Here is a 26,449-nt window from a genome sequence, read left to right on the forward strand (position 1 = left end):
GAACTAACAACAAGGAGTCCTGCTAACTGGCTAACTGCCTGTGGACTCAGATTGCAATTTCTTTCCATTCTCTAGCACATTCTGCAGATTTTGGCCTTAGCAAACCTCCATAATCACATAAAATGGTTCCTTAATTTTTTTTCCTCTGTGTATATGAACTTTATGCTCTTTCTCTGAAGAATCTGATATGATCACTTTGTGAGATCTGATTTGCAGAGATTTTTCTCTGTTTGAGCTTTGCTATTCTACATCCATAGTGGTGTATTTTAAAGTACAAATTTCTAGAATTTATACTAGGTTCAATTTAACAATCTTCTTTTTTATGATTTATGCTTTTAGTGTTGTATCTAAAAAACCACTGCTTTGTCCAAGTTCACTCAGATTTACTCTTCACTTTTTCTTCTAAAAATTTGACAATTTTAGCTCTTTTATTTAGTTCTATGATCTACTTGGAATTAATCTGAGTATATGATTCATGATAAGTATCTAAATTTATGCAGATATAGAATTTCCAGAAATATTTGTTGAAGCTAGCATTATTTTGAAAAAAAAGTTTACCCTACAGTTTTTCTAAAAGGTCCATGAACTACTCTTTGAGAACTGCTGTCCTGCCTCTAAGTATTTTCACACTGTAGTATCACTTTGATTGAAGATCTAAAACAGGGGATGAGTGGTGCTGCGTATCTGCAATCCCAGTGACTAGGGAGGCTGAAGCAGAAGGATCCTAAATTCAAATCCAGGCTGGTTAGCTCAGTGGAACCCCATTTTAAAATAAAAATAAAAAGGACTGAATATGAGACTCAGTGGTAAAGTTCCCCTGGATTCAACTCCCAGTACCAAACCAAACAAGACAAAACAAAAAACAAAAAACAAAACTTTTTTCTGATCTATTTTGTCAGGGTGCTATTCAATCCATGCACATGTAATATGATTAGGAACAAGGGAATTTAGAATAATGACTGTTTATAACATCACTTGGCAAACAAATGAATTCATATTGATCTCCCAAGTACAAATTGAAACTGAATTATTTCTCTGGATTTCAAACTTTAAACTAGAAAAATGATCAAATAAGGAATTTTCTGATACAATGTTAATTGTAAGAAGTCCCTTACTTCTAAATTTGTATGAATTTCCAATTTTTGTAGTTCTTGAAATATGCCAACACTGTTGCTTACTACCTACTGTACTCTACTTCCTATAAAATTGTATCTATATGCATAAAAATATTTTCCTTTAAAACTTACTTACGGCTGTATGAACTGGGGTCTTGTATTAAGCTAATCAAAAAATAGTAATAATAACCATATTCAATTGGCATGTGTTTTCAAATTTTTTTCATTTGTTCTTTTTAGTTACACATGACAGTAAAATATTTTTTGCCATACTATACATACATGGAGTATAACTTCCCATTCTGTGGTTTTACATAATGTGAAGTTACACTGGTAGTCTATTTATATATGAACATAGGAAGTAATGTGCAATTTATTCTTCTGTCTTCCCGATTCCCATCCACCATCTCATTCCCCTTTGTCTATTATTTCTATTCTCTCTTACCATTCACCCCTTATTGAGTGTTAGCATCTGCATATCAGAGAGAACATTCAGAATTGGTATTTTGAGGATCTGCTTATTTCACTTAGATTGATAGTCTCCAACTCTATCTATTTACCAGCAAATGCCATAATTTCATTTTTCTGTATGGCTGAATTATTGATTCTTGTTAAATGGCATGTCTTAGAGCACATTTAAATTATATACCAACACTCAGGTACTGAAATGTACTTTATTTTAATTAAACCTAAGAATAACCTCTATAGTCAGTATCATCCCCCTTTTAAAGGGAACAAAAATAAGATTTAAGCACAGATTACTAAAAAATTATCATTGTCTTGAGACCCAAAGATTGACCATAGAATATCCATTTTAAGACTACTGAAAAATGCCTGAACTACACTGAGAATGAGATGGACATCATTACCCTAGATGCAAGTATGACTGCACATTTGGTGCAATGTGACATCATGTACAAACATAGAAATGTAAAGTTGTGCTGCAATCGTGTATAATAAATCAAAAATGCATTCTGTGGGTATATATAACTAATTAAAATAAACTAAAAAAATAAAGTGGGAATCAGGAATTCAGGCATTTTATTCAAACCATTTAATGTATTCTGGTCTAGTAAAAGTTATGTTGTCAATAAAGATAGTATTAATTAGTTTAAAAAATAATAAGACATATTAGTATGCATTGTTCCACATAAAATATAGCTAATTTTTTGTTAAATGAGCTTTGCTTTATCGTTGATATCAGAAGAATTTCCTGAGATAGGGTTTTAGAGAATGTTGGAACATTTATAAATCTAAAGGCTTTAGATTCTTAAGTTTTCTTTCCTATCACTGCTGATTACAAAGATATTTGCATGTAAATAGGAATTTTCTTCTGTGTAATCAGCAGGCTCTTCCTTAAGTTTGATATGCATGCTTTTACCATGGTTTCTTTTTTCCTCTGTAATCAATTCAAATATCACAGGCACACAAGGCTATGACATCATCAGATGATCCAAAATTAGAGATTGGGGATCAAAAAGGGGAAAACACTTTCCGTACAAATATCTCAACCATCTGCAAAAATGGTTAACTCTGAAGTATGGGAAATTCTGATGATTTTATGAGACAGTCTGCCACATAATGCCCAATAATATGCTCAATCAGTTCATTGATATTAATAGTAATATGAATGGGTGGATATGAAAGTCAATAACTATGCCATTATTCTTTTTTTTAAAAAAAATTGAAAACAGATGCATTACAATTTATATTACACATATAGAACACATTTTTTCATATCTCTGGTTGTACACAAAGTAGAGTCACATCCTTCATGTCTTTTTATATGTACTTAGGGTGTAGATGACCATCACATTCCACCATCTTTTCTACCATTATCACCCCCTCTCTTCCTCTCCCTCCCCCTTTCCCCTTTTCCCTATCTAGAGTAAGTACACTTAATCCTCCAATTCCACTCCCCACTCCCACATAGCACATTATGGATCAGAATCCTTAAATCAGAGAAATAATTTGGCATTTGGCTTTTGGGGATTGACTAATTTCACTTAGCATTATATTCTATAGCTTCATCCATTTACCTGATAATGACACGATTTTATTCTCTTTTAATGCAGAATAATATTCCATTATGTATAATACCACATTTTCTTTATCCATTCATCTACTGAAGGGCATCTAGGTTAGTTCTACAGTTTAGCTATTGTGAATTGTGCTACTATAAACATTGATGTTATTTTGTCCCTGAAGTATGTGTTTTTAAGTCCTTTGCAGACAGACTGAGGAATGGGATAGCTGAGTCAAATGGAGGTTCTATTCCCAGTTTTCCAAGGATTCTCCATAGTGCTTTCCATATTGGCTGCACCAATTTGCAGTCCCACCAGCAATGTTTAAGTATGCCTTTTCCCCCACATTCTTGACAAAACTTATGTTGTTTGTACTCTTAATAGCTGCCATTCTGACTGGAGTGAGATGAAATCTTAGAGTTGTTTTGATTTGCATTTCTTTAATTGCTAGAGATGTTGAACAACTTTTGATATATTTGTTGATTGATTGTATATCCTCTTCTGAGAAGTGTCTGTTCAGTTGCTTGGCCCATTTATTGATTGGGTTATTTGTATTTTTGGTGTTAAAATTTTTTAGTTCTTTATATATTCTAGAGATTAGTGCTCTATCTGACATGCATGTAGTAAGAATTTGTTCCCAATTAGTAGGCTCTCTACTCACCTCACTGATTGTTTATTTTGCTGAGCAGAAGCTTTTTAGTTTGAATCCATCCTATTTATTGATTCTTGATTTTGTATCTTGCTATTTTGATGAATTCATTTACTAGTTCTAGAAATTTTCTGGTGGAAATTTTTGGGTCTTCTAGGTATAGAATTATATTGTCAACAAATAGTGCTAATTCAGGTTCTTCTTTACCTATCTGTATCCCTTTAATTTCTGTTGTCTAATTTCTCTGGCCAGTGTTTGAAGAACCGTGTTAAACAGAAGTGGTGAAAGAGAGCATCGTGTCTTGCTCCAGTTTTTAGAGGGAATGTCTTCAATTTTTCTCCATTTAGAATGATGTTGGCCTGGGGCTTAGCATAGATAGCTTTCACCATGTTGAGATATGTTTCTATTATCCCTAGTTTTTCTAGTGTTTTGAACATGAAGGGGTGCTATATTTTGTCAAGTGCTTTTTCTGCATCTATTGAGATGATCATATGATTTTTATCTTTAAGTCTATTGATATGATGGATTACATTTATTGATTTCTATATATTGAACCAACCTTGCATCCCAACCCCACTTTATTCTGGTGTACTAACTTTTTGATGTTTTTGCATTTGATTTGCCAGAATTCTATTGAGAATTTTTGCATCTATGTTCATTAGAGATATTGGCCTAAAGTTTTCTTTCTCTGATGTGTCTGCCTGGTTTTGGAATCAGGGTGATATTGGCCTCATAGAATGTGTTTGGAAGTGCTCCCTCTTTTTCTAATTCCTGAAATAATTTAAAGTATTTGTATTATTTCTTCCATAAAGGTCTTATAGAACTCTGCTGTGTATCCATCCAGTCCTGGGCTCTTCTTGATTGGTAGACTTCTGATGGCATCGTCTATTTCATGGCTTGAAATTGATCTGTTTAATTTGTTTATATCATCCTGATTCAATTTTGGCAAATCATATGACTCTAACAATTTGTTGATGTCTTCAATATTTTCTATTTTATTGGAGTATGAGTTTTCAAAATAATTTCTAAGTATCTTCTGTATTTCCATAGTATCTGTCGATATTTACTTTTTCATCATGCATGTTAGTAATTTGAGTTTTCTCTCTCCTTCTCTTTGTTATCATGGCTAAGATTTGGTCAATTTTATTTATTTTTTGAAAGAAACAACTTTTTGTTTTATAAATTCTTTCAATTGTTTCTTTTGTTTCAATTTCACTGATTTCAGCTCTGATTTTAATTATTTCCTGTCTTCAACTGCTTTTGGTGTTGATTTGATCTTCTTTTCTAGGGCTTTGAGATGAAATGTTAGGTCATTCATTTGTTGAATTTTTCTTCTTTTAAGGAATGAACTCCATGCAATAAACTTTTCTCTTAGTACTGCTTCTGGGACACAATAGTGTCCCAGAGATTTGATACATTGTATCTGTGTTCTCATTCACATCTAAGAATATTTTAATCTTCTCCTTGATGTCTTTTTCAAGCCATTGTTCATTCAGTAGCATATTATTTAGCCTCCAGGTGTTGGAGTAGCTTTTATTTTTTATTTTATCATTGATTTCTAAGTTCACTTCATTATGATCTGAAAGAATGCATGATAGTATCTCTACTTTTTATATTTGCTAAGAGTTGCCTTGTTGCATACTATATGGTCTATTTTAGAGAAAGATCCATGTGCTGCTGAGAAGAAAAGGTATTTGCTCATTGAAGGATTAAATATTCTATAGATGTCAGTTAAGTCTGTTATTGATTGTAGTATTGAGTTCTATAGTTTCTTTGTTCAGCTTTTGTTCAGAAGATCTATCCAGTGGTGAAAGAGGTGTGTTAAACATCTAGAATTATTCTTTTGTGGTCTATTTGACTCTTGAACTTGAGAAGAGTTTGTCTGATGAGCATAGGTGCTCCATTGTTTGGGGAATATATATTTATTATTGTTATTTCTTGTTGATAAATGAATCCCTTAAGCAGTATGAAATATCCTTCCTTATCCATTTTGATTAACTTTGGCTTTAAGTTTACTTTATTTGATGTAAGAATAGAAACCCCTGCTTGCTTCTGCAATCCATGTGAGTGGCATGATTTCTCCCAGCCTTTCACTTTCAGTCTGTAGATGTCTTTTCCTATGAGATGAGTCCCTTGGAGGCAACATATGTTGGGTCTTTTTTTTTTTTAATCCAGTATACCAGTTTATGTCTTTTGATTGGTGAGTTTACACCATTAACATTCAGGTTTATTATTGAGATATGATTTGTATTCCCAGGCATTTTTGTTTATTTTTTGGTATTTAACTTGACTTGCTTTTTCCTTTGATTAGTTTTTATACCTCCCTTTGTTGATTTTCATTGTTATTTTTCAATTCCTCTTCATGGAATATTTTGCCGAGCATTATTCTGTAGTGCAGGCTTTGTAGTTGTAAATTTTTTTAACTTTTGTTTAACATGGAAGGTTTTTGTTTCATCATCAAATCTAAAGCTTAATTTTGCTAGAGAGAAGATTCTTGGTTAGCATCCTTTCTCTTTCAGAGCTTGGTATATTGTTGTCCCAGGATCTCCTGCTTTGAGGGTTTGTGTTGAAATACCTGCTGAGATAGGAATTAATCTCCCCCTATATGTGATCTGATTTCTTTCTCTTGGCCTTTAAAATTGTATGATTATTCCTGTATGCTTGTCATTTTCATTATTTTGTGCATTTTCTGTCCTGTATGCCTCTTGCACTTCATTTTCCAATTCATTCTTCATGTTGAGAAATTTTCTGATATTATCTCATTGAGGTGATGGTGCATTTCTTTAGTTTGAAATTCTGTGCCTTCCTCTACCCTAATAAATCTTAGATTTGTTCTTTTGATGTTATCCCATAATTCTTGGATGTTCTTCTCATGGTTTCTTAGCCATCTTCACCGTGTGGTCAACTTTATTTTCCAGATTATATACTTTGTTTTCATTACCTGATCTTGTCTGTTGATGATGCTTTCTATTGAATTTTTTATTTGGCTTATTGTTTCCTTCATTTCAAAGATTTCTGACTTTTTTTTTCAGAATCTCTATCTATTTCTTGAAGTAATCTTTTTCTACCTGTATTTACTCCCTTACCTCTTTGTTGGTGTGATCAATGTATGTCTGTTTATTAGTGTCATTAATGGTTGCCTGTATTTGCTTTTAACTCTTTTTTTGGGGTGATCAATTTTTGCCTGTATTTGCACATTTAGATTATTCTTTAATTCACAGTTAATTTTAATTATGAACATTATGAACTCCTTTTCTAGCATCTTATCAACCATGCTGTCCAAGGGTTCTGTTATTGTAGTATCCTGGTTTGTTTGGGGTAATTTCCTCCCTTGTTTTTTTCATGTTGTCTATGTGATTTCCTTTCTTACAGTTTGGATCTGAAGTATTATAATTTCTACCCTATAATCTTGTAATATCTGTGCACATTATCTGAATCTCACTGTGGTATTGAGCTTCCAGACCCTGCCAGTGTCCTAGGATGGATGCTACTGTAACTATTATCATGGAAGATGGTGGTGTCAATATCAGGAGGTAACATGAGGTAGCAATGGAGGTGTCCCAGGATGGATGCAAGGTTTTTCAGAGTTGGGGCTGAAAGGGTGGGCCTTACACTGGTTTGGGATGCCTGCTCCAAGATGCAGCTGCTTCTAGGCCCTGTCTGTTGTCCCACGATAGAGGCTACTTTGTGGGGAAGGCTATGGGAATGGCTGCAGTGTCTCAAGATGGAAGTGGGTTAGACCTGGACTCCCACATGGTGGAGGGAGTGGATTCAGGCTTATCCTGGGCCCTGGCTCCCTTGCAGATTGTCAAGGTGGATCTGGGACAGTCCTGAGCTACTGTAGGTGTGTGATAGTGGCAAGATGGACTAGGGCCTACCCTGGGTTGAAGTTTCTGTGCAGGTCAGCCAGGCGGGTCTGGGCATATTCATCCAAATTTTTACCAACACTTCCTATATTCTATTTTCTTTTTATTGTTGTTGTTATTAAAATTATAGCCATTCTAGAAAGTATGGAGCAATAGTTCATGGTAATTTGAATTTGCATTTTCTTAATGACCATTGAGGTTGAACACCTTTATTGTTTGTGTTGGTTATTTGCATATCATCTAAGTCTTTTGCCTATTTTTAAATTGGATTGTTGTCTTAATGTGATTAAACTGCAAAAATTCCTCATATATACTGCAATAAACCATCCTTCTTAATATGATTATCCAGTTGTCTCAGACCCATTTGTTAGAGATTTAATTATTTACCACTGAGTGGCCATGGCATATTCATTGAATATCAATTAACCATCGATGTTTGAATTACTTTTAGACTATCAGTTTTATTTCTTTGTTTTAAATGTCCATCCTTATGCAAGTATCACACTGTTTTGATTATTATGGTTTTATAATGAGTTTTGAAACTTAGTGTGAGTCCTCCAATGTTTGTCTTCTTTTCCAACATTGTTTTGATTAGTCAATGCAACTTGAAATTTCATATGAATTCAATTATTGGTTTGCTATTTGTGCATAAAAAGGCTATTGAATTTTGATTGTGATTGGTCTGACTTTGCAGAATGATTTGGGATGTATTATCATCTTAACAACACTAAGTCTTCCAATCCAGGAACAGAAGATATGTTTCCATATAATAGGTTTTTAATGTTTTTCAGCATTAATCAGCATTTGAGCTTACTAGTAACTCACCAGGCAGATCAGAACTCACAACTTTGCTTTGGAAGCCTAGAGTAACTTTTCTTCACCCTGGTACCAGCTAGCTACACTTTATGTCCAAGGACAGTGTTTCAAGCTTTTTTCTTCATGAAGCCCTCCCCTGGATATCACAAGTATTTAACTAATTGATTCTAATTGTATCTGTCAACTCAGTTGGGATTTCAGTAGAAAGTCAAATTCTTAGTTTTTTGTGCTCTGCCATCTTCCACTGTGTCCTTAAGAAATATCTTTTTAAATAAATCTATCTCTATATTTATCTATCTATATCTGTCAAAAGCACCTAAGGGAGCGCATTGTTACATATAGAAAAGACTGTCCTTATCATACATTGCAACCATGTACCTAATATTGCACTTTACAATATTTAAAGTAATTTAAGTATGGATATCTTTGCATTTAGGTTAGACATTTTTCCAGTCACTTCTCCATTACCCATTAATGTATGGAGTAGTTAATGTTTATGCAATATAACTAGACTAACCAAAAGTAGAAGCAAAGTATTTCCATTACAGTTCTCTCTTTTTAAATTTTTTTAATATTTATTTTTTAGTTATTGGCGGACACAACATCGTTGTTTGTATGTGGTGCTGAGGATCGAACCCGGGCCGCACGCATGCCAGAGGAGCACACTACCACTTGAACCACATCCCCAGCCCTCCATTATAGTTCTCTTGGCTTTGAGAGTGTGGGTTGAAAAATCTGCTGAGATACGAATTGGTCTCCCTCTGATTCTTCTCTCTTGCAGCTTTTAAGATTTTATCCTTATTCTGTATGTATTATAATGTAACTTGCTATTAGATCTGTTGTCATTTTATACATTTAGTGTCCTGTAAGCATCTTGTATTTGGTTTCCCAATTCATTCTTCGTGATTGGGAAATTTTCTGATATTATCTCACTGAAGAGGTTGTGCATTCCTTTGGTTTGAAACTCTGTGCCTTTCTTTGACCCATAATTCTTGAATGTTCTGGTCATGGTTTCTTCCTATCTTCAATATGTGGTCAAATTTATTTTCCAGATTGTATACTTTGTCTTCATTATCTGACATTCCTTCTTTCAAGTAATCTAGTCTGTTGGTTATGCTTTCTATTGAGTTTTTTTTTATTCAGTTTATTGTTTCCTTCATTTCAAGGATTTTTTTTTCAGAGTCTCTGTCTCTTTTTTTGAAATAATCTCTTGATACCTGTATTTGCTCTCTTTGTTGGAATGATTAACTTTTGCCTGTATTTGTTCACTTAAGTCATTTTTTTAATTCACAGATCATTTTAATTATGAATCTTCTTAACTTCTTCTCTGACATTTCATGAACTTTGCTGTCCATGGATTCGTTATTATAGTATCCTGGTTTGTTTGGGGCACTTTCCTCCCTTGTTTTTTCATATTGTCTATTTCTATTTGTTTTCCTTTCTTGCAGATATTACAGTTTCTACCCTATATTCTTGTAGTACCCATGCAGATTGTTTGTACCTCACCTTGATGTTGGGCTTTCAGACCCTTCTGGTGTCCCTCAATGCTGCAACTAAAGGTGGTGGTGGCAATAGCTTAGGTAACTTGAGATAATAATTGAGGTGCCCCAGGATGAATGCAATGTCTTACAGAGATGGGGTTGAGGAGGTTGGCCTTTGAGATGCAGTTGTTTCTAGGCCCTGTCTGTTGTCAAAAAGGTAGGGGATACTGTGTGGGGAAAGCTGTGGCAATGTCTGCAGTGTCCCAAGATGCAAGTGGGTTAGGCTTGGGCTCCCAGGTGGGGGTGGGGTGGCAAACTCCGACCTACCCCAGATGTGGGTCCCATGTACCTTGGTTTGGATGGATCTGGACCTGGCCTCTCTCCTGGTCGAAAGAGGTGGTCCTGTGCTGGAGCCTGAGCTCAGGCAGCTGTCTGCCTGTGATGGGATAGACCCAGGCCTACTATGAGGCTGGGCATGCAAGTCAGTGTGGGCAGATCTAGACCATTATTCTTAATGAAAGTCTTTTCATTCAAATTTAACCTTGGCCTTCAGATTTCTTACAGAATTTAACTGCACTCTCCTATGGTGTTTCTTTGGGGAAAATCTTATAGATATCTGTAGCTATATCTATATCTAATATCTATATCTTTCTCTCTATCTATCTATATCTTTCTATCTATCTTCTATCTATCTATCTATATATATATATATATATATATATATATATATATTATATGTATACACCTCACACTATATAACTATATATGTGATTATATAGATATACAAACAAATATATATATATATATATATATATATATATATATATATATCATATTCTAGTAAGCTAGGAAGGTAATATAACTAATAAAATAATATAATTTAAGAGTAGTTATTTTTTAATTCCCCAAGGCCTCAGAACATTTCATAACACATAGTAAATTACTGCTTGTGGATTAACATAACTATGTAATAGCAGACTACTCAGTGACTCGGTACAATTTAATGTGATATCTGTTTTCTCACACTAAACAATGTATAACAATAAAAAATCTAATTATTTTACAAACATAAAATGTGCTTTCAGTAGGAATCAAGAAGAAAAATAACACTTCTGCAAATCAACTACATGAAAATATCTTGAATATATACACACATTTTTTTTTAATATCCAAACTGGAATTTTTCAGAAAAGCCAGAGTTATAGTATTACCATTAAAAAATCAATAGCCATTATTTTTCTTTTTAGTTCTATAAAACAGTAATGATTATCAAGTGAAAAGTATATGTTATAAAAAAGTAGCTAAATAAATGATGGTCTCCCCTCACTTATTCAAGAAACCAAGTTCTAAAATTTGAGAAATTTTAAATATAAAATATTGTTTTAAATTAGCTTCCATCCATCTTAAATGACCCATCTTGATTCTTTTACCTTGGACTGTCAACTCCCACAACCAAATGCTTGGCACATTGAAGTGATTTTATAATTGTTACCTCAAATATAAGCTACATTCCTCCAAAGTAAAACTCTTGATATGGCTCCAAACTTGTCCCTCTTCCTAAAAAGCAGCTACTAACATAAACTCCACTGTTTGGGGCAAAAATGCACAGACTATTGTTATGAATGTATTTGGCTCTCCCAAAATTTGTATGTTCAACCCCTAACCCTAACACAATGCTATGCAGAAATAAGGCCTTTGGGAGTTAACTAGGTTTAGAGGAAGTCATGAAGTTAGAGTGCCCATGACATTAGGGTGTCATTTTAAGAAGAGGAAGAGAGAACGGAATATACTCTGCCACTTGATACAGTGAGAAGGCAACCATTAGTCATCAAAAAAGAGGGCTCTCTCTTCAGAAACTGAATCTACCTGTACCTTGATTTTGTCTTTCCCACACTCTAGAATTATGAGAAACAAATGGCTATTATAATCCACTCTATGATATTTTACTGTAGAAGTGCACGCACATTAAGACAGCATCCTAAATTCCTATTCTGCTATTTGTCTAAACCATTATACTATCCTATCTATACAGGAAAAATACAAATATTTATCATGATTCTATTTCTGATGTCACTACCGTCAACATTTTGGTCTAATAACTGCAATGGAATCCTAATTGGGGTTTTCTTGGTTGAACTATTTTGGCTCACTCAATTTTCTTTCTTTTTTCATTCAAATGTTCTAAATTTTATAAAGTAAGTATGTATTATTGTTAGTAGAAATTTTATATCAAAATAAAATAATTCATGCCACTGGAAAGAAAGCAGTGTGAGGTCTTATGTAAAGAGAGAAGTTTGCAAATGCATTGGTGAATAGGCAATTTTATCTGCCTAGCGTGTGTCACTGGCTAAAGAGAGCTATTCTCGGTTTTTAAATAAAACACTTTGAGCAGCATCTTTGGATTTTTAAAGCAACTTCTTTATTAAACCCATTTATGCTGATTGCTGTGTAATTTACATGGGAAAAGGATATGATTCATTTCATAATCTTTATGAATGCCTGCATTCGGTTTTTTTCCCCCCCTGAATCTTTAATTGTTGGCAGAACTGGCTGTTCTCTGCAGCTGATTCTTGGTCTGTGATGGGAGACATTGCAATGAGAAAGGAGAACATGGCTTTGAAATTAGGTAAACGGGGGCAAATCTGACTACTAGAAGGTAATGTATCTCTCCTTCTCTCCCTACCTCTTTGTCTCCTTCATTCCCTTTTATGTCTTTTTTTCTAATACATATTAATTTTTTTTCTAATAAGTATTAGAAAAAAAATCCTCAGTTCATGAGAAGGCCTCTACCACTCACCAAAGATACAGAGATAAATAAGAACATCATTAATAACCTCAAGAGTTTCTAGTTTACATGGAAATCTCTTAGAGGAATATTGGGCATATTGAGATATACATGAATTTAATGATTGCAATGTTAGAGAAAGCTTCAAAAGATATGAAAGAGTTCAATTCCACCTCATCAAAGAAGGTGTCTTCCTGAGGTACATGACAGTATTTCATAAATATTCTTTACTCAATTATTATATTTTTCTCCAAGTAACCTATTATATTGGGAGATTTTTCAATGTTTCTTTCATGAGATTCATGTTTCATGAGATTATTTAATATAAAACATTCAAGGTATAGCAATTAAATTTTATGTATATTTTTGTGTCCATTCATTTAGGTAAAAACGGTGCTATAAGGACTAGTAATCATATGTGCTCTGCAATAATAAATCCAATTACAAAATTAAAAACAGTTGTAAAAATGGACAAAACAGCTAATTCTGATTGAAGAATCACATAAATTTCCCCCAAGAATCATGGACTGAGTTATTCATATATTGGTTTTATTTGATGAGTACATTTTGTAGAAAATAAACAACAACAAAATGAAACAAGCAAAAAAAAAAAAAAACTTGTCTGGACTGTCCATCATCTTCAATAAAGGCATAGAGATGAGTATAAACTAAACGTTTTTAAATACACGATATTAGGGTAAAGAGCAATATGAGAGAGGAATCCAGTTTTGTGCAGTTTGGGGTTTATAAAATTGGGAGAGAGATCCTTAAGAAAAAAACATCATAAATATGACTTAAGGGAAAATATGATGTATTTAGAAGGAGAAGAAAATTGCAACAAACTATACAGTTTTGGGGAACTGAAAATTGCTGTTACTAAAGAAAAAAATCAAAAAGATACTTGTAATCATAAAAGGGGTGAAAAACTGCACTCAGCTCTGCTGAAACAAGAAGCAGGCAGATTTTCTTTCTTTCTTTCTTGTGGCATCATAGGACTAAACCGATCAGGGTCACTCCAAGTGAATTTGGAGACTAAATAAAGACACAGACACAAAAAGTACTTTTTCTTTGGGTTCAGTGACCACTCTTCACCAGCAGCTCCCACAGGGGGAAAAGGCAGGCTAGAAAGAGAGCAAGGGGTACTTGCAGAACCCTTTTATTGGAAAGAAGCTATTCAAATGAGGCAAGGGGTCAGGTTTCAGGGGGTTGAGTCTAGCTTCAATGTCTAGCTGTCAGCAGGTTGATTGACATCTAGGAAGGCCACGCCCCTCTCATGTGCTGTGTAGGGATGATAGGCAGAGCAAGCAAAAAGATGCAGATATTGCCTGCCCAAACAGAGGGGCAACATTGGTTCAGTCAACCCTGTGTGTTCAGTGCTGGTACTTCACACACACACAGACCATGGCTGGCTTGCCACATCTCCACATTCTCATTGCTCAAGGCTAAGGGGCACTCAGTTCCTATGTGGCAACTCCTGACACTATCTTTCTTTCTTTCCTTTTTTTTTTTTTTTTTTTTTTTTGTTGTTGTTGTTGTTGTTCCAGGATTAACCCCAGGGTCACTCAACCCCTGAGAGCCACCTGCCCACACCTCTTCATTTTAGTCTCAACAAAATCAATAAATACAGAAATATAAGTTAGCATTTATTTTAATTAAATAGCTTAACCACTTGGATATTATTCTCTTCTACAATTATTAGCTTTTTTTCTCTTTGATTATATCTTCATCTGTCAACAATTTTATGACATAATTTTTCATTAAATATTCAGCTTTTCCTCCAGCAAGGTTAATTAGGGCAAAATTTGAAACAATATTTTAGAAAACTTTGTTGCTCATTATTGGTAATAACTAGGAAATTTCAGAATTGTTAAACATAAGGAAACTGCCATCAGACTTTTTCTTTCATATGTCAGCTGTAAAATTTTGGAAATTTTCAGTTTTTCTTGTACAGTGACTGATTTTAGAAACTCTTACAATTGATTCTATTCATTAACCAACTTACCAATTGTGTCCTTGCTGTATATGTACAGTTTGTCCAATTCTATCTTTGTCAATATCAGTATTTTCAAGTCAAATACACAGAATTAGTGAGTCCATGATGTGTTTTAGCAAAGCCAGCTAAGACCAGACAAGACATAGACCAGAGAGACATGACAAAGTTCACTCCAGCTTTGTATGCTGATTAGCCTGAGTGCTTTGTACAGCCTCAACAAAGAGAGATGAAAAATGGATAGAAAAAAAACCAGACTTGCATTAGTTAATGATAGATAGAAATGCATCTGGTATGCTTATAAAATAAAGCTTCAAAACGTTCTCCATTTTTGTAGTTACTAAACTGTGGAGATGAAAATCAACTGGTGTTTATGTAGGAACAATGATTTTTTAAATTTTAATTTTATTTTGTTTGCTTTAACAATATGAATCCATTCTGAAATTGAAATAATACCTCCAGAAATTAAAACAAAGAACTAATTTTGATATTGAAATATTAAGAAAGGAACTACATGTATAAATATATTCAGACAGCTAGTAATCTTGCCTTGACAAGAAAAAGAGCAAAGAAAAAAAAACGTTAATTGAAATCTGAACTAGGAGTTAGTTTGAACAAAGATCCATTTATACCGCTATAACTATGTCTGTGCATATGTATACAGAAAAATTCTCAAGGACAAAATAAAACAAAATGTGCATTACATGCCATCTAAAGTAAGTTCCATTTCAGCGCTTGAATGGATAAAATGTTGCAAATGGAACACAGCTGGAAAAAAAAATAAAGAAAGATTTGAAATAATATTAAAATGGGCCTTTAATGTCACTGAGGTAATTACTTTTCTCATGAAATAAGTGCTGTACTTTACCAGTAAAAGGAGAGGATGACACTGTTTTTCTCCTTTATAGTTGAAACATGATTTATCACAGTTCATTTATGAGAGCCTCATATTTTCTTGTCATATTTTGACCATGATTTATTCAGAAAAAAAATTCACTTTTCAATTTAAAAGTAGTGTACAGTCATACTAGTCTGTATATATATTAAAATTCACAACAATAAACTTGGAAATAATTAAAATTCAATTTGCCTTTCTTCTCCAAACAAATCTCACAAAGCAAAAATGAGAGGCTAAGAATTAAAACTCATTCATATTATCAGGGAATTGTCATTCATATTTTGAAAAAGGAACAACAGTGTTTTGATCATATTTAAATTCATTATGCATAGATTTCTCATAACTACATAGCTTATAATGATCTAATTTTAGTGTCATGTGAAAATTAAAATAATTCTTTCACAAAATATGCTCATATGTAAAAGAATTGCATTTTTTAATCACATATGGAATTAGTTTCTAGATAATGTAAAATAAAGTTGGCTTAGGTCATTATGAACCTTCTGAAATCGCTAGTGTTCAAGCATATTCTCCCATAATTAGTTTGAGGTCTGTGTCAGTTGATTCTGAAACATTTTAAGTGTGTATCTATCATTTCTCTTTTGCATTGTAAAGTTCATATTACTTTCAAGCGCATGCAATCTAAAATATCCATAATATTTTAGGGCATTAGGATTAAATGTATTCTAAATTAATTTAAAATCAAATGCTACATACAACTATCTGTTCCAAAAGTATATTTGGCCAACTCTTTTTTGTGGGAATATTTCAGGGCTCCATCACATGTCCTTCCACATGCTAAGTATGCCCTCTGCCATTAAGCTGCATCTCCAGCCCCTGAACTACTCTTTTTCAGTAGGAAATACCACCAAATATTAACAGTGCCATTGGGTGTATAAATTGATACACCCAATTTAATAGCTTTATTTTTTTAAATTTTATTTTATTTTTGTGATAATAGGCAAGTTATAGCTGAGTTATGGCCCTCTGGAGGGCAATTGGAGCCATATATTGACATTTAAAATGTATTTACTTGAGAGTCCCAGAAACCTTATTCTTTGAATTTATCATAAAGTAATACATAGCTGTACTTGGTAAATGTGTGTGCAACATTTTAAAAATATTAATGTATTAAAAAAACTGAAATCTTATATAATATAATGTTGAAGCTTCCAAAATTTGCCATTACTTCACAATAATTAAAAACTGTATTATCATAAAAAGGGTTGATATCCAAAATATTAAGCAATTATTGAGTTAAATAATTCAGGAGTAAAAAAAATCTGATTAAGAATGAATTGGGCTTAGGATCTACATAGTCATTTCTCAAAAGAAGGCATACAAATGATCAACAAGAGGGTACATAAAGCAGTACACAGATTTACTAATCATTAGGGAAATTAAATTCAAAACTATGAGAAGATATCACCTGACACCTGTTAAAGTATCTACTATAAAAAAAGCAAAAATAATAATTGGCATGGATATGAAGAAAAGGAAATATTTATACATTGTTTTGTGAATATAAATTGATACAAATATACTGGAAGACAATATGGAGATTCCTCAAAAAAGTAAAACTTAAACTACCATATCATTCAGAATTCCACTACTGGTTATAATTTCAATGGAAATGAAATACATATCTTGAAGAGAGATTTATATTCCCCATGTTATTACAGCGTATTCACAATGGTCGAGAGGTGGATTACAACCCAAGTATCCATGAATGGATAAATAAGTAAAGAAAATGTATGTGTGTGGGTCTGTGGGTGTGAATACTATACACACACACACACACACACGATATTGTTCAACTTAAAAAAAGAAGAAATACCTAGTTCTTTCATTTGAAATAACATAGAGGAACTTGGGGGTACATTATGTTGAAACAATAAGAGAAATATAGAAAGTCTAATATTTCATGGTTTCACTTGTGTGTAGAATCTAAAAAAGCAGAGTTCATAGTAGAATGGTCATTACTGGGTTTGGGAGGAGGTGGGAAAATAGTAACAAGTTTAGTTATAAAATGATAAAGTTTTGAAAACCAAATGTACAACATGATAACTCCAGTATTCTTACACCAAAAATAAAAAAAAAACACTATGTGAAATGATGGATATGTTAATTAGCTTGACAGTGATCATCATGCTTCACAATACATGCAATATATGAAAATATCATGTTGCACATCTTAAATACACACAATTTTGTCAACTATACTACAATAAAATGGGAAAAAATATCAGTGATATATATATGGTTAGTGGTATATATCTGTATATCATATATATATTATATATATGGAAACACATATTTTCTTATATGTAAGTAAAATAATAGTTATACACTAATTATATGGTATCATATATATTAAATATATATATGGAAATACATATTTTCTTAATATGTAAGTAATATAATACTTATACACTAATTATATGGTATCATATACTTTGTTAACTAACTTTTTTTGAATATGTTTTAAATGCATCCAGCATCCAGAAAATTTTCTGAAAGAACACAAATCAAATACTCACTAATGAGGACCTCCCGTTTGATAACTGTTTTACACAGTGTTTTCCAGAGACACAAAACTGGGAATTGGCTTACACGATTATGAAGGCCAAGAAATCCTTCACCATCTTTTGTCTGCAAGCTTAGAATGAGAAAAGCTAGTGGTGTAATTCTGTCTGATTCCAAAAGTCCAAGAACCAGGAACTCCTATGTCCAAGGGCAGTAGAGGACAAATGTCCCAGTTCAAGGAGAGACAGACCATGGACCCTTCCTCCATCTTTTTGCTTTATCTTGGCCCTCAATGGACTAGAAGTGAGGTCTGTTCACATTGGTGAGTGTTAATCTTTCCTTCTCAGCCTACTGATTCAAATGTTGATCTCTTCCAGAAGCGTCCTTAGGGACACACTCAGAAATAATGTTTTACCAGCTATCTGGTATCCTTCACAAAAGTCAAGTTGATCCAATATACCGAGATGAGCGAGGAAGTAGTGGTGCTGGTGTAGTGGATAGTGAAGGACATCATCAACACCTTCAGGAGGAACCCACATGTAGATAAAATTGGCCTGATCCCATGCCCTGAAGCAACATATAACTGAAGTCCCATAGTCCTGGTTGAAAACAAACTTGGTGTGTAGAGGTGGTATGTGAAGTTCCTTTTGCCATATATCCACAATAAGCTCCTTTTTTTACAGAATGAACAAGCAATAGCTGAACACAGATGAACTGATACATTTCACATGTACCCTGCTGCTTTAAACCCAGACATTACTACAGCATGGATGTGAAAAAGAGCTGATCCTCTCTGGCACTTTAAATCCAATTAAGGACTTACAGCTAGGAAAACTGGTCTTAACTGAATTTCCAGAGTCCAGAAACATGGATTCATAGGCGATAGGTGCTACAGCAGCTAATTCAGAAAACTTTCTTGCCTTCCTTTATAACCAAAAGAAACTTGGGAACAATTCCTGCAGAGAGGACACAGCTACTAATACAAAAAGAGATGAAAGTCTATAGTGAAGCAGCAGTGGCCAAGCTAGATGTCAATATTCTTCTTGATGAACTATCTTCTACAAACCATTGGGCATCCACGAATGTTTCAGACAACAGTGGATTTCACTACCACCAGTTTTTGTTAAAATCATTGATTAGTCAAACTGTGATATACAGTTCTGTAATGGAGAAAAGCACTTTGAGAAATGAACCAGCTCTAGTTCTTCCAAAAGATGAAGAAGCAACTGCTTCAACAGAGGAGCCAAGGATAAATCTTCCCCATCTCCTAGAAGAGAAAGTGGAATTCAGCACAGATCTTATTGATTGCTACCCAGGACATGAAACCCTTTGGTGTCATAGACTGCATGTTTTCTACCTTCAACATTACTTACACAGTAGGTTTCCCCACAGCATGACTCAGCTGTCACCTGCAGACAGCCCTGGTGAGACTTTGAATGACTTGCACTCATCCCAGCAGATCCTAGGCTGTTTGAGACAATGGAAGTAGAAGAAATAGCCTCAGGCAAGTAAGGCTAAAACCAAACGCCTGAAGTGAACCCCAGCTCCAGATTCCTAGGACAAGTGAAGCACAAGTTTATTGATCTAGTATTGTCCACTTGCTGGAACATTAGAGCAAGCCAGGTACACTAACACATAAGGAAATGGCTGGTCATTTTGAGTCAATGAAAGTGGATTAATCCTATAAGTTTCCCCTTTTAGTGTAATACTGGTTTCCCTTTTTATTGACATAGTTGCATGAACTGTTTGCTATTACTGAATAACTATGTGTTCCTCATCTTTAGGTTAAAAATCTATAGGAAACCTTTCATTTTGTTTATTTTATTAAGAATTACTATTCCTTTGGGGATACAAGAATTGTATAGCTTCTTCCTACTAAAAAGTGAGTCTTAATTTTTTTCTTTTTAATTCCTCATCCTTTATATTTCTATACCTGGGGTTTCTCATCTCACTTTAATTGTTATATAAGCAAACTTTTCAAATTAAAAATTTATATCGTAGTTCAGCTTAGAAACATTAATACAGATGCAGAAGAACTTAATTGATTATCAGAATCAAATTGCTAGATAGATGTTTGGATATGTAAAAATATAAATCAGTTCTCTTTTTCTAGCATATTCTATTCAAGTTATAGATTGATATAACCAAAGTCAGAAGTATTGAAATTAATATGAAAAAAAAAAGGTTTCCAATGTAGTCCATTTTGAAATGGTTATTTAAAAACGAAATGTAATTTAAGAGTTTATATAAGGGTAGTACTAGAAAATTATTTTTATTATTGGTTTGATTGCATTTTACCTCATATTTGGCATATGCCAGACCGTCATATCAACCCTGATAAAATATTTTTAAAAAATCAGGAAAAAAAATATAAAGTTGACACTTAAAATAAACCATCCAGCAGCGAAACCCAAAAGGCATTTCCAAGTTCATAATATGTATTTAAAACTATTTAGTACTGAATCAATCAATAAATCAATGCAATAAATAAAAATAATAGTCAAACAAAAATGTGTAATGTTAAACACTTTTCCTTGATGTTCTTGCAAATAAGCAAAATTAGGAGGAAAAGAAAAAAATTAGGAGAAACAGAAGCCTGTAATTATTTACAAATGATAATATTTTGTATAGAGAAAACATAAGAACAATTAACCAAAATCTTAAAATCATTTAAATTTTAAATAGTGTGGGAGAATTAAGTTTATGGCAATGTGTAGCTTGTATATAATAAAAATTATATATAAATGTTTTATACAACAATAATAAGGGAATAGAAGAAATTGAAATGGCCACAAAATAAAGGACAGAATGCCTGAAAGCCTATCTCTCTATTTGTATCTAAGGCATAATAATTTTATAAGATTCATAAAAGCAAATCAACAAATTATGCAAACCATAATGACTGATGGAAATATAATTGATATAGATAGATACATAGATATGTACATATGTATATTTGATATATATGTATAAATTCTCCTCAATCCTATTTTTTTTTCAATTTGTAAAAGATAACATTGTTGCAAAGGAATCTAGACAGAATAGAAAGACAACTCAGAAAGAAAGAAATATCTTAAAAAACTAGAGAGTAAATTTTATTATAAACCTAAATTTTTTACAATATTACAATGTTAATGCAAAGGCAGACCATTAGATAAAGAGAATATAAAGAGTACAATTAATATAAAAGCTAGTTTATAGTAAAATTAGAGGTTTAAATTATAAGAAAGATGATGAATCATTTAGTCATCAACAGGCTGGGAATGTAAGTCTATCTGTAGTGTTCTTCCAAAACTGTTGTCCCACCAAACACAGTTTGAAACTGTTGTCCCATCAAACACAGTTTGAAACTGTTGTCCCATCAACAGTTTTGGAAGTATATCATGATATATATGTAATGAGTTCACGATAGTATTTAAAAATGTAACTAAAGCAGTACTGGAAGAAACTGAGAATGAATAATATTTGTTTTAGTCAGATTTTTGCTGCTGTGACCTGACAAGAACAATCAGAGGAGAAAAACATTGTTTTGGAACTCATGGTTTCAGAGGTCTCAATCCATAGATGACCAGTCCTGGGTCTAAGATGAGGCATAACATCAGGGCAGAAGAGTGTGGCAGAAGAATATGGCTCAGGATGTGACACCCAGAAGCAGAGAGTGAGAGTTAAAGAAAGAGCTCTGCTCAACAAGGACAAAATATATACCACTCAAAATATATACCCCCAAGCACACACCTTGTGTGATCACATTTTACCTGATGAGTTAACATCCAATTAATATCAGGGGATTAATATGCTGATTAGGTTAAGACTCTCATAACCCAATCATTTCACCTTTAAACTTTATTGCATCGTCTCACACATGAGGTTTTGGAGAACACCTTATATCTAAGCCACAATAATATACATCCTATTGGAGCCAATATAGGATAAACTTATATACTAAGTAGATAATTTAAAAATTATGAAAACTATCATTTCTTTACATACCAAAACAAATTAATTGTCAAATGATAGTAAAAGCTTCAAAAGATAAAATATAAATGACAAGCCAGAAAATATTTAAAAGACATACGGTATGGTAACAGTATGCTAGATCAGGATTCCATTTACTAAGAAGTGTCAATTTTGTTCACCCCTTCTCAATTCTACTTTCCAAAGTGATATGGGGTTCATAGTTTAAAACTGATAACAATGGTATTGATTATACTTCAGAAATTTGTGAACACTACAGGTAGACTTAACATTCCCAGCCTGTCGATGACATTTACTAGCATACTTGTGAATATGTAGTTGTGAATATAAGCATGCATAGCATATGATAGAGGTAGTAGCGGTGGGCAGAGAAAAAAGAGATTTTAAAAAGCCATTACTATTTTAAAGTACTTAATAGTAACAATATTGCACAATAGAATTTATTTTTAATTAAAAAAGAAATAATATCTTTCTAAATTTATGTATTTGATTTTTGTCATGAAAGTAAGAAATAACTATTATCAATTTTTAAAAGGGTGTATATTTTATTATCTCTATTTTAAGCCAAATCTATTCTACAGATATTGCTTAAGACTTGTACCTGGATGTATAATATGTTTTTTCAGGAAGTTTACTCTTGCACTGTTTATAACAGTAAACTGTTAAATGCCATCCAAATGCACATAATAGAGCAAATATTTATTGATAAAAAATATTCATGTGAGTAAATGAAAGTATGGTGAGTTAAGTATATTTGACTGATTATCTGCCCCCTCTGTACTCCTTTCCCAGACTTCACTAATAAAAATGGAGATATTTTTAGAAAAATAATTAAAAATGATCACAGAACATCCTAGAGATCAGTAACTGGAACACAAACCAAGTAGTTACTAACAGAGCAGACAGTAAAATGCAGAAAAACAAGCTTTAAATATCTTTATATATTTATTTTTATATTAAGCTCAGAAAGATTCAGAATTAGAGGAATGATATAATAACCCAAGACACAAGTAAATTGATGTTTTACACTTTAAAAAGATTCAGAGAATAATGATTGACAAATCCATAAAAACATCTGCATAGAAGTATATAATTATTAACTTTGGAAAGACAAAAACAGGGTATAAGAAATTGAATGAAGTCAAATCCTGGTGAATTACATGGCTGAGCAGAAAATAATTATTATCAAATCACACTAATGTAAATGAAGAATATTGGTCTACCCAAATCTGACTACATTGATAGAAAAGGCTCATGGGAAGTATGTTCATAAGCATATGAAGTATGTTCATAAACATACTAAGTATGCTCATAAGTAGTATGTGTGTGTCTGTAAGGAGGGAAAGAAGGCTAAAATTTCATTTTCCATGGTGGAATGCCCAAAGAGTACACAAAACCAAACAACAACAACAACAAAAAAAAAAACAAACCAAAAATCTGTTTGCACTTAACATGTTATTTAGAATTTTAAAACAAAATATAGTAGAAATGGGGTTAACTTGAAGACTTGAGAGTGGTTGCCTATAAGAAATGAGCACAAGAGGAAAGTAAGGAAGCTGCATATTAATTCTAAGACTTGAAAATCCAGCCAGTATTTATAAGCAACAATTTTTACTTTGATAAAAATATTGAAAACTAAAGAGCTTAATATATAAATATTTAATAAACTTTGCCACCACTTTTGTGTTTAGTTAATTGCAAAACCTCTTAAATGTTTACCTGCTTTTCTTCTTGTTCTCTTTGAGTTTATTTTCAACAAGAAATCAGAGTGATTTTATACACATGTGTTGGATCATAACTTTCTACAGACTTCCAAGATAGTCTCAGTCAGAGTCAAGAAGTGTAAAATGGCTTATAGGAATTCAGCCACCTGTTATATCTACACTCTCATCCCCATCATTTTCTCTCTGGCTTGATCAGCTTCAGTTACCTTGACCACCATAGTAAGTATGTAATAGACTTATCACTTGATGCTGTTCTCCCTGGAGAGCCACAGTCCTTCTCTTTGTTTCGTCCTTTCTCAATGAGAACTCTGTCCCTTTGAGATTTCAGCCCTCCCACCTCTACATCACTCTTGATTTTCCCTCCTTGCTTTATTTTCTTTATTATCAACTTGTGACAACTTGTGACAAACAATACATTTCATCTATTCATTTATTTTTAGCCTGCCCCCTCCCTTAAATAAAATGCAGCTCTGCAAGAGCAGGAAATTTTCACAGCTTATCCTCGGTAGCCTGAAACATCCAGTTTGATAAATATTTATTTAAAGAATGAGTAGATGATACTGTAAGGATAGCTGTAGATGTAAGAATAATTACACAATGTATAAGGAGTAGTCACTTCTGCTAACTTCTCTGTTATAAAATTTTTCTTATTTTCTAATTTACTTACAAAATAATATATGTACATTGTTATTAAAGCTATCTCCAAAGACTTGTCAGAATTAGCATTAAGCATTATTTTACATCATCAAATTCAAATATACTCAAAGGAAGCATACTGATTTGTGTCTGAAGTAGTATGTGAAGAACAAATTCAACACCAAGGAAAAGAGATTGTTTTTCCTGGAATGCACATCAAGGTATTGTGCATGGGGAGTAATGTCCATGGATTAAAACACACCAGTTTTCGGATTAAAAATGATCAAACCTCTTTGCATAGTGGAAAATGAACCTGGGGTAACTTATTTGTAATTCAAAGAAACTTTTCTTTGAATCTTTTATGAAATAGATATTTTGGATGCTGTTTAATTCATAAAGGAAAAAAGATAGGTTTTGAACATAGCATGGGGTATTTTGTTCATTTTAAACTTATTTTTATTTTTGTATGCAGAAACAACACCACACTATAGTGGTAAAGGTTTTCTTACACAAACTTTCCATTTGGTTTTTCCTATATTTGCAAGGCAGTTTAGTGTTAGACAGTGGTCCTTTCTATAGCATTAAAGCAGCTTTATTCTACCATATATATTTTCGGATACAAAACTTTTTTCCTAAAATATTATTTTATAGATAACATTGACTCTTTAGATTGGTTGTTAGGTTAAGAATCAATAAAATTTGCATCCCTCCTGGTTTCCATTCTTTTATAACAAACAGACTGAGTAAATCTGCCAGAGTTGTTATTCTCACAGCATTCCATAAGAATTTTGCAAGACATTGAAAACCCACAGACATTAATACACCAAATCATTTATTGAATTTATTTCTATACAAGGCTTTTGAAGCCTGAATACTAGCTGGCTAAAAACATTCCTTTGGGTCCAGTGTCACATAAATTATTTTCAATGCCTGTTATTTCACAGTTGATTTTGCACGAGGTGACAAGTCTCTTGGAGATACCCACTTGTACCTACTTTTCATGTCATTGCAATAGCTTCCCTGATACTTTATTTTTTCATGATACACTGAAATTCTATCTCTGTGTGTTAGAAACTAAGTTTCTCAAAACATTGATTAAGAATGTCTTACATGTGCATTCTATCATTTACTTCTCATAACACAAGATAAACTCTATGAATCTGAACATTTTATAGATAGAAATTTGTTTTTAAAATGCTGACTTTGCTTCCAAAAAAACCTAAAATTCTATTACTTCTGACTACTATATTATAATTTCTCATTCTTGATTCTACTTAACTATGTGATAATGTGTTTCACACATAACATATCTAGATCCAGAGTTCTTTGCTTTTTTCCTAAATGTGCTGCATCCAGAGTCCCTGTTCTTTGTCTTATAAATGTTAATATATAGTTTCTCACACAACAATCTTTCAAGAATTCTCGATTCCTGTATATTTTCACTATCACATCTATCCTTTTGCCCCTACAATCAAATAGGTTTGCAATCTAACCATATCCAAACACTGTACTAAGTCAGTTGGGACCATGACTCCATCTCTTATCTAAACTTGTCTCCCTTTCCTTTCTAAAGTATTCAGTGTAAAAATAAATATCAAAATCTGATCTACCCCTGCTCCATGTTACATTCTAAACTTGTGTGCTACTATTTTTCCACTTGCTCATTCCACACAAATTGTCTTAAGAAATAAATTAACTATTGAGATTATTTAATTTTTGCTAATTTCCTAATTATTAAAAATATTTAGTTTTATTTCTCTGGTTACTTATGAAGAACATAATTTTTAATGAATTACATTCCTCAGTGTTTTATGCTAAAATCGCATCAAAGTTTTGACCTTTTCGTTTGTTAGACGTACATTTTTTTTTTTTTTTTTTTTTGCTGTTGTGTGACTTATTGTGTAATAGTAAACTTTTGCCCGGTTTTAAATCTGGTTTTAGTTCACTTTAAATAGTGAAGACTG

General features: G+C 32.8%; 1 pseudogene; it reads left to right on the forward strand.

Moving 5' to 3' along the window:
• Positions 1 to 18,614: 18,614 nt before the first annotated feature.
• On the forward strand, positions 18,615 to 19,818 carry LOC113181228 (protein prenyltransferase alpha subunit repeat-containing protein 1 pseudogene; annotated as a pseudogene).
• The last annotated feature ends 6,631 nt before the right edge of the window (positions 19,819 to 26,449 follow it).

This window comes from Urocitellus parryii, chromosome 5, assembly GCF_045843805.1.
Source record: "Urocitellus parryii isolate mUroPar1 chromosome 5, mUroPar1.hap1, whole genome shotgun sequence".
NCBI classification, from domain to species: Eukaryota; Metazoa; Chordata; class Mammalia; order Rodentia; family Sciuridae; genus Urocitellus; species Urocitellus parryii.